The sequence below is a fragment of the Callorhinus ursinus genome, unplaced genomic scaffold, assembly GCF_003265705.2.
Source record: "Callorhinus ursinus isolate GAN/ISIS: 27379988/994484 unplaced genomic scaffold, GSC_fseal_2.0 scaffold109, whole genome shotgun sequence".
In the NCBI taxonomy this organism is placed as follows: domain Eukaryota; kingdom Metazoa; phylum Chordata; class Mammalia; order Carnivora; family Otariidae; genus Callorhinus; species Callorhinus ursinus.
Window position 1 is genome coordinate 577,540 of NW_027397171.1, and position 7,077 is coordinate 584,616.

A 7,077-nucleotide genomic window follows, 5' to 3' on the forward strand; every position below is an offset into this window, starting at 1 on the left:
AAGGAGACATGTACAGTGATGTTCTTTGTGGCACTGGTTGGGAAGCAAATATTGGACATAAAGCTGTATCTTCTCCAACAGATTAACTACACAACAATTAAAGTTTAAATGTGATGTGTCTCCTTCTATCATAGGGAATTTGTGTGAAATAGATAATAGTGAACAAAAACAACATTGTAATAAATATGTACAGTGGGACAGGTAAATAGTGTAAAATTTATATAGGCATACATGTGGTGAAATGTATATTAAAATGTACACTGGAAGGGTACACATGGAGAAAGGAAGGGAAATGAAAAGTGATGGGTGAATTATTTTCTTAGAAAAAGAAAGATTTGGGGGCACCTGGTGGCTCAGTCGGTTAAGCAGCCCAGGGTCCTGGGATCAAGCCCCGCATCGGGCTCCCTGCTCAGCAGAGAGCCTGCTTCTCCCTCCCCCTCTGCCTGCTGCTCTGCCTACTTGTGGCTCTCTCTCTGTGTCAAATAAATAAATAAATCTTTAAAAAAAAAGGAAACAAAGATTTGGATAATGGGTTTATGAGGCCTGTTGTAATATTCTTCATATTTATACTTTATTCCATCATTAATTTTATTTTTTATAAAGATTTTATTTATTTGAGAGAGAGAGAATGAGAGAGAGAGAGCACATGAGAGGGGGGAGGGTCAGAGGGCGAAGCAGACTCCCCGCCGAGCAGGGAGCCCGATGCGGGACTCGATCCCGGGACTCCAGGGTCATGACCTGAGCCGAGGGCAGTCACCCAACCTACTGAGCCACCCAGGTGCCCCTCATCATTAATTCCGATTTTAATAAAAGAAAGTGGCATAAACTTTCACATTATCACATTAGAAAAATAATACAGAATAAAGCGAGAGTCCAGTGCACTTGCAAATTCCAAGTATTAGCTTATTTGCCACACATGCAGTAGAGCCTCATCCATTCATCAAATATCGCTAGAATTTCTAGACTTTCAAAGCTATGAATTAAATGCCTGAGGGAAATAACAAAGGGAAGAGAAATAGTCTTTGTCCTTTTACATGGCTAAAATGTTAACTGACAAAACAAAATGTATCTGTGGTAATGATACTGTAAATTTCTCTAGAACACATGTTCTGTTCCTTCTTAAAGTGATTCTTATTTCTTCATAAATGCAGGAATCATTGCTTCCCTAGAGAATCGGCACTCTTTTGTTAGATAAAAATTTACACAAGAGAACTGCAGGATCTAAGAACAAAGTGTGACAATTTATTTTTTTGTGTCAACTCAGCTAGGCTATGGTGCCCAGTTCTTTGGTCAAAACCCAGTCTAGTTGTTGTGAAGGTATTTTGTTTAGATGTGATTAACATTTAAATCAGTAGACTTTGAGTGAAGCAGATGACCCTCCATAATGTGGGTCGGCTCCATCCAATCAGCTGAAGGCCTCAAGAGAATATACAGGGTACCCCCAAGGAGGAAGAAATTCTGCTTCCAGATTACATTTGGATTCAAGACTACAACATCACCTCTTACCAGACTTGCCAGACTGCCCTGCAAATTTCAGGCCGTTGTGTGAGCCAATTCCTTAAAATAGATCTCTCCCTTTCTCTGTGTCTCTTTCTACACACACACAGTATTGGTATGCTTCTCTAGAGAACCCTGACTAGCACACAAAGTAAGAAGATGCTCAGTGGCTAAGAGAAGAATTCACGTGCTATAAATCCCAGGAGAAGACCAGCACAAACTGAGGGTTCAAGGAACTCCTAGACTCCTAAACCTTACCCTAATTCTCAACATCACTCTTTCCCCATCAGGCCCCTAAATTTCACGTATAAGACCTGGAGAACTTATAAACTTCACTGATTTAACAATTCAGCTATAGCTGAAGTTGGACAAATATCTACAGTTGAAGCTATCGATGATAATCAGCGACCTCATAATCCCTCACAAACATTATTCTATTACTACAGACACAGAAAGTCTGAGGCTTCCGCTGATGCTTTGAGCTGACCATTAGGATATTTAAGAACATTTTTTCCATTAGCATATTCAATGGATAAGGTATAACCACACCCCCTTGCCTCTCACTCACCCTTCACATTATTGTAGGGCAGAGCACCTCAGTCCCTAAAGTCTTCTTTTCAGTAGGCTGTTCATTCCAGGTGACCGGAGGTGGTAACTTCCTTGTGTTTCAGAGATTATCCAAGCATTGTCAGATTTCCTTCCTTGAGTCTTTGAACTCTCCCAGATTTGCTGCATTTTGCTGAGATCCTTTGGCTTGGAATGCACTCTGGTCATATGCAAATGTCTTAGTGAGACGTGTGATTGGCTTCTTTCTTCCGATCTGGTTTGTCCTCTCTTTGTACCTGAAGACCCAATATAGACAAGAAAGAAGAGAAATTTTTAGCCTTCTATGCTATCTATGTACCTGGACATATTTTATTGTAAATCACCAAGAGATCAGTGGTTTAAAATTAAACTGTGCCAGGACTGCCCCAATACTCCAATGTAGGTCTGTTCTGTCTCATTCTCCCTGAAATGAGAAGAGTAAGGTGTATATTTTCATGAGATGACCTAGGTTCACCTCTAATTTTCTCTAGCCAGAAGGCTTTGTAGAAACTACTAAATGCAGTGAAACTCCGTGTAGGCTCAGAAAAGTTTCATTGTTGCTAAATAAAAGGAGTCTATAGGGGCACGTGGGTGGCTCAGTGTTAAGCGACTGCCTTCGGCTCAGGTCCTGACTCCAGGGTCCTGGGATCGAGCCCCTCACCGGGCTCCCTGCTTCTCCCTCTCCCTCTGCCCCTGCTTGTGCTCCCTCTCTCGCTGTCCCTCTAATACATAAAATCTTTTTTAAAAAAAGGAGTCTTTAGCCTTTTCTTCAATGCTAAGGAATAAAGATCAGCAAGTAGAATTTTCTTTTTCTTTTTTTTTTTAAGATCTTATTTATTTATTTGACAGAGAGAGACACAGTGAGAGCAGGAACACAAGCAGGGGGAGTGGGAGAGGGAGAAGCAGGCTTCCTGCCGAGCAGGGAGCCCGATGCGGGGCTCGCTCGATCCCAGGACGCTGGGATCACGACCTGAGCCGAAGGCAGACGCCCAACAACTAAGCCCCCCAGGAGCCCCGGCAAGTAGGGTTCCCCCCATGTCAGCTCTCTGCTCATTTCTTAGAAAATAACCCCTTTTCTTTCTATCCTTGCCCCTCCTAATATTCTTTGGGCAGAAAAACTACAGCAAATAAGATCTGGCTTCATCTAATTAAAATAGTCATCTGGTGAAATGTTGTTAAAAACATTATTAATTTTCGGGACTCCTGGGTGGCTCAGTCGGTTGGGCGGCTGCCTTCAACTCAGGTCATGGTCCCAGGGTCCTGGGATCGAGCCCTGAGTCGGGCTCCTTGCTCAGCGGGAGGCCTGCTTCTCCCTCTCTCCCCCTCTGCTTGTGCTGTCCAATGAATAAAATCTTAAAAAAAAAACATTATTAATTTTCTATCAAGGAGCCAGAACCACATGATACATTAAAACAAGCCCTCCCTTACAAAGACTTAGCCTCAAGTTTCCAATATCAACTCCCCTTTTCTAGGAGATAATTTTATTTCAGGAAACTTAAAAGTCTAGGTCAGAGTCTCTCAGATCGCTGAGAGTACCTCCAAATTTAAATCTGGGAGAGCAGGATTTAGGGTATATCCTTTCTGTCCCAGAAGGCCCTGAATTATTAAGTGATCTGCTTTCTTCCCAATGACCAGCTTTGCAACTAGGGATCTCAGGGGTAGAGAGGGGAGGGGGAAGGGAGGAGGAGGAGAGAGGGAGAGGGAGAGAAAGGGGAAGGGGGGAGAGCGGGGGGGAGAGGGAGGGATGGGGTGAGAGGGAGGGATAGGTAGAGAGAGGGAGGGGGAGAGGAGAGAGAGCATTCTTCTACTTAGCAGAACTGAAAACGTGGACAAGGTGAGCTCCATCCCACTGACGGCCTCCATCTGCCCCTGACTTGGTCTGCAGACTGCTCACATTATCTATGACTATCCGAGTGGTCAGTGGTGTCTGTAGATAAATGAACCTGCAGATGACCTCTCTTATGCCTCGTCCCCACTTTGTGAATATTTGGAGATAATTTCAACAGAGAGTGTCTAGGCCAGTGGTTCTCAATCTTGACTGCTTATTCTAGTCACCTAGGGAGCTTCTAAAAATGCCCGTGTCCATGCCACATTATAGACAAGTTAAACTAGAACCTCAGAGTGGGATCCAGACGTCAGAAAATGGGAGAGCCGTCAGGGTGACCCCAGTGTGCAGCCACGCTGGAGAACCACTGCATTAGCTCTAAAGACATTCAGAGCTCAGGGAACCCTAATGACTTCTATCCTTCCCCATCCCTCCCAATGCCGCCCGCACAGTGTATTCAACAAATAAAATACTTTAGGGGGGAGACCGTTTCTGAACTGTCCCTAACATTTTTATTGGTTGAACTAAAGGAGAGTCTGTGTGGTTTGGAACAGAGGAATCCAAAAAAACAATCTTTGGCCAAGTTGATCACAATCAGGTGACCCCACGTGACGACAGAAGACAAGATGGAATAATCGCAACAAAAACGTATTACTGTTGCTCCGTAGGGCTCTCCTGATCCCACAGCGGCGGCCTCGGCTGTGGGCAACATGCCACACGGAAAAGTCCGTGGACTCTCCCCTCAGCGACCCCTCAGCTGGTAGATGCCACGCTACTAGTTTTAATCAGCTCAAAGTGTGGCAGTATCGTTAGGGCCTGCATACATACTGGCAAGAGCAAGTGCGCTTGGCTCCGAAGCTAACGTGGTGGGAGCTGCAGGGCACCGCACGGCCATAGGCCCATCCCAAGGCCTACACCTTCATTTTGTGGGGTTTTTTCCTTAAGGACTTGGGCAGCACAAGCAAAGCGTTAAAGAGTCTGACGCAAAGGATAGTCATTGTCACTGTTTAGACCGGGCTTCCTGCACCTGCAAGGAATTCGGGACATTCCCCGGGTCGCGTCCGCGGTCCCTGGGGCTCTAGAGCGGCCAGAGGCCTGCCCGGGGGAAAACCCGAAACCACGGAAAACCGTTTCCTCAGTTCCTGCGCTTGTTCGTGCGCCCGGGTGTCCCGAGTGGAGAGGCGGGGGGTGAAGCACGAGAGACGAGACGCCGCGTTCCGAGAGCGAGCAGCGCTCCAAGCAGGAATACCGAGGAGCCGCTACAGACCGTCCTCACCCGCAGCAGCCGGGTCCGCGCGCAGCGGATTCTCGGGCAGGGTCGAGGCGGCCGCGCTGACGCCGCGCCGACAGTCGGCCGACTGCAAACCGGCTCCCGCCGCGCGCGCGCACCCAGCGCGGAGCGCACTCCGGGCGAAGCGCGCCTCCCCCGCTCGCGGAGCTGGACCTCGGCGCGAAGGTCACGTTCGGGAGCGGGGTCCACCCCGCGTGTCCGCAGCGGGTCCGCAGAAGAAATCCTCCTCTCTCGTGCTGAGCCTCAACGTGGAAACCCCCGGCGGCCCCCGCCCCGAAATTAAGCGAAGATACGAACCCGTCCCCAAACCTTCTAATTCAGAGTTTACATGGATGAATCGCGTTTTTTCTGGAGCCGGGAGGGACCAAAGCGGCTCCGGATTCGCTTGGTGCGCGAGCACAGGCAATGGCTGCGGGCGCGAGGTGGATGCAGAGTTCACAGCGGAGAGGTCATGCGCACACCCAACCCAACTGCAAGTGCTGGGGAGCAAGACGATTAATTTTCGGATCCTGCGGGAACGGGCTGGGCCCGGCAGCAAGAAGGCTATTTATTTCCCAGCAAGGGGACAAAAGGGGACAAAAAGAATGGAGATGCTGGGGATCGAACCCGGGACCTCATGCATGCTAAGCATGCGCTCTACCACTGAGCTACATCCCCACTACAGGCGCAAGCCCTTCCTAAACTGTCTTCATGAAATGGAGCAAATTTATGCCCCCCCCCCTCCTTTTTTTACGTTTTAAGTAAATCTGTCTTGTTCTTTGGTAAAGGAGAATTCGAATTTCCCCCTTTCCTCTAGAAACCCACTGGGAAGGCATTCTGACTAACCCGCAGACTGCCGGCATTCAGGACCCGCGAAGAACACACTGGAGTGGGAAATCTCAGTAAGAAACACTCCCATACCCTAACTGTCTGAGTGCTCTTCTCGTTTTTCAAAAGGTCTGTGGGTCAAAGGAAAGATACTTCCAGGGAAGAGAAAAACGGTTTCCCCATGACTGTCTTTAACTATGGAACACAGCAAAGTAGTCCCCAATTCTCCTCCGCATTTTTGCACCGCGTTCCCGGGCTCCAGAAACCGCTGTGACCTTTTCTAGAGAAACAAGGAGGCGGCGGCGGAAATTGTTAACAAAAACAATCTTTCACTGTCAACTTGGAGGGCTAAAGGGGAGAGATGCTGGATTGCGGCCTGCGGGCTTCCGACCCTCGTTTTTCAAAAAATGCAAATCAAATCCAGAGAATAGAAATCCTCAGACCCCGCTCTGATGCTTTGGAACAAAGAGCCCGGAAAGAAGTGAGAAACAAGTTAACTTGTAAGATCGAGGAGAAACATCAGCTTCCGTGGTGCTTTATTCGCTGCAGAGGGAGTGGTTCTCCCGCCATCCAGGCGCCCTCCTCCCCAAGGGCTGCAAACCGAGGATTCAAGCCTGCCTAGCACGGTGACCTGTGAGCCAGTCTGCAAGAATGGAGGGGATGCCAAGGAGAAAGGAGGGGAAGCTGAGGCTGCCGCGCGCAGAGGCGCGGACGTGCGTGTGGCTCAGGGCCGCAGCTCCGGAGGGCGCGCTGGCGGGACCCCGAGGAGACCTGGCCGCAGACGCCGGCGCGACCCGAGCACTCCAGCATACCTCATCCTTTCGCCTTGCCTAGAGAGCCTACAGGTTGTTCCTGCAGTAGGGATGGGGGGCCCACACCGTTTGCGGAAATCACGCGTTGTCTAAAATAATTATGGCCTATCCCTTTCTTTTTGCCAGTGACTGCTGCAGTGGAAGGTACGTGACCCTCTGGTGGCCCTCTGGTGGCTGACCGACTAGCCAGTCTGCCTAAAGACTTCAGGTTTTTGTCAGGATAAAAAGGGAAACAGGAGAAGACAACCACAGGTCTTCGT

General features: G+C 48.6%; 1 non-coding gene across 1 annotated transcript; it reads right to left on the reverse strand.

Moving 5' to 3' along the window:
* Window positions 1-5,783: 5,783 nt before the first annotated feature.
* Window positions 5,784-5,855, reverse strand: TRNAA-AGC (transfer RNA alanine (anticodon AGC)). The gene has a single exon. It is a non-coding gene; the product is annotated as a tRNA-Ala (tRNA).
* Between the last annotated feature and the right edge of the window lie 1,222 nt (window positions 5,856-7,077).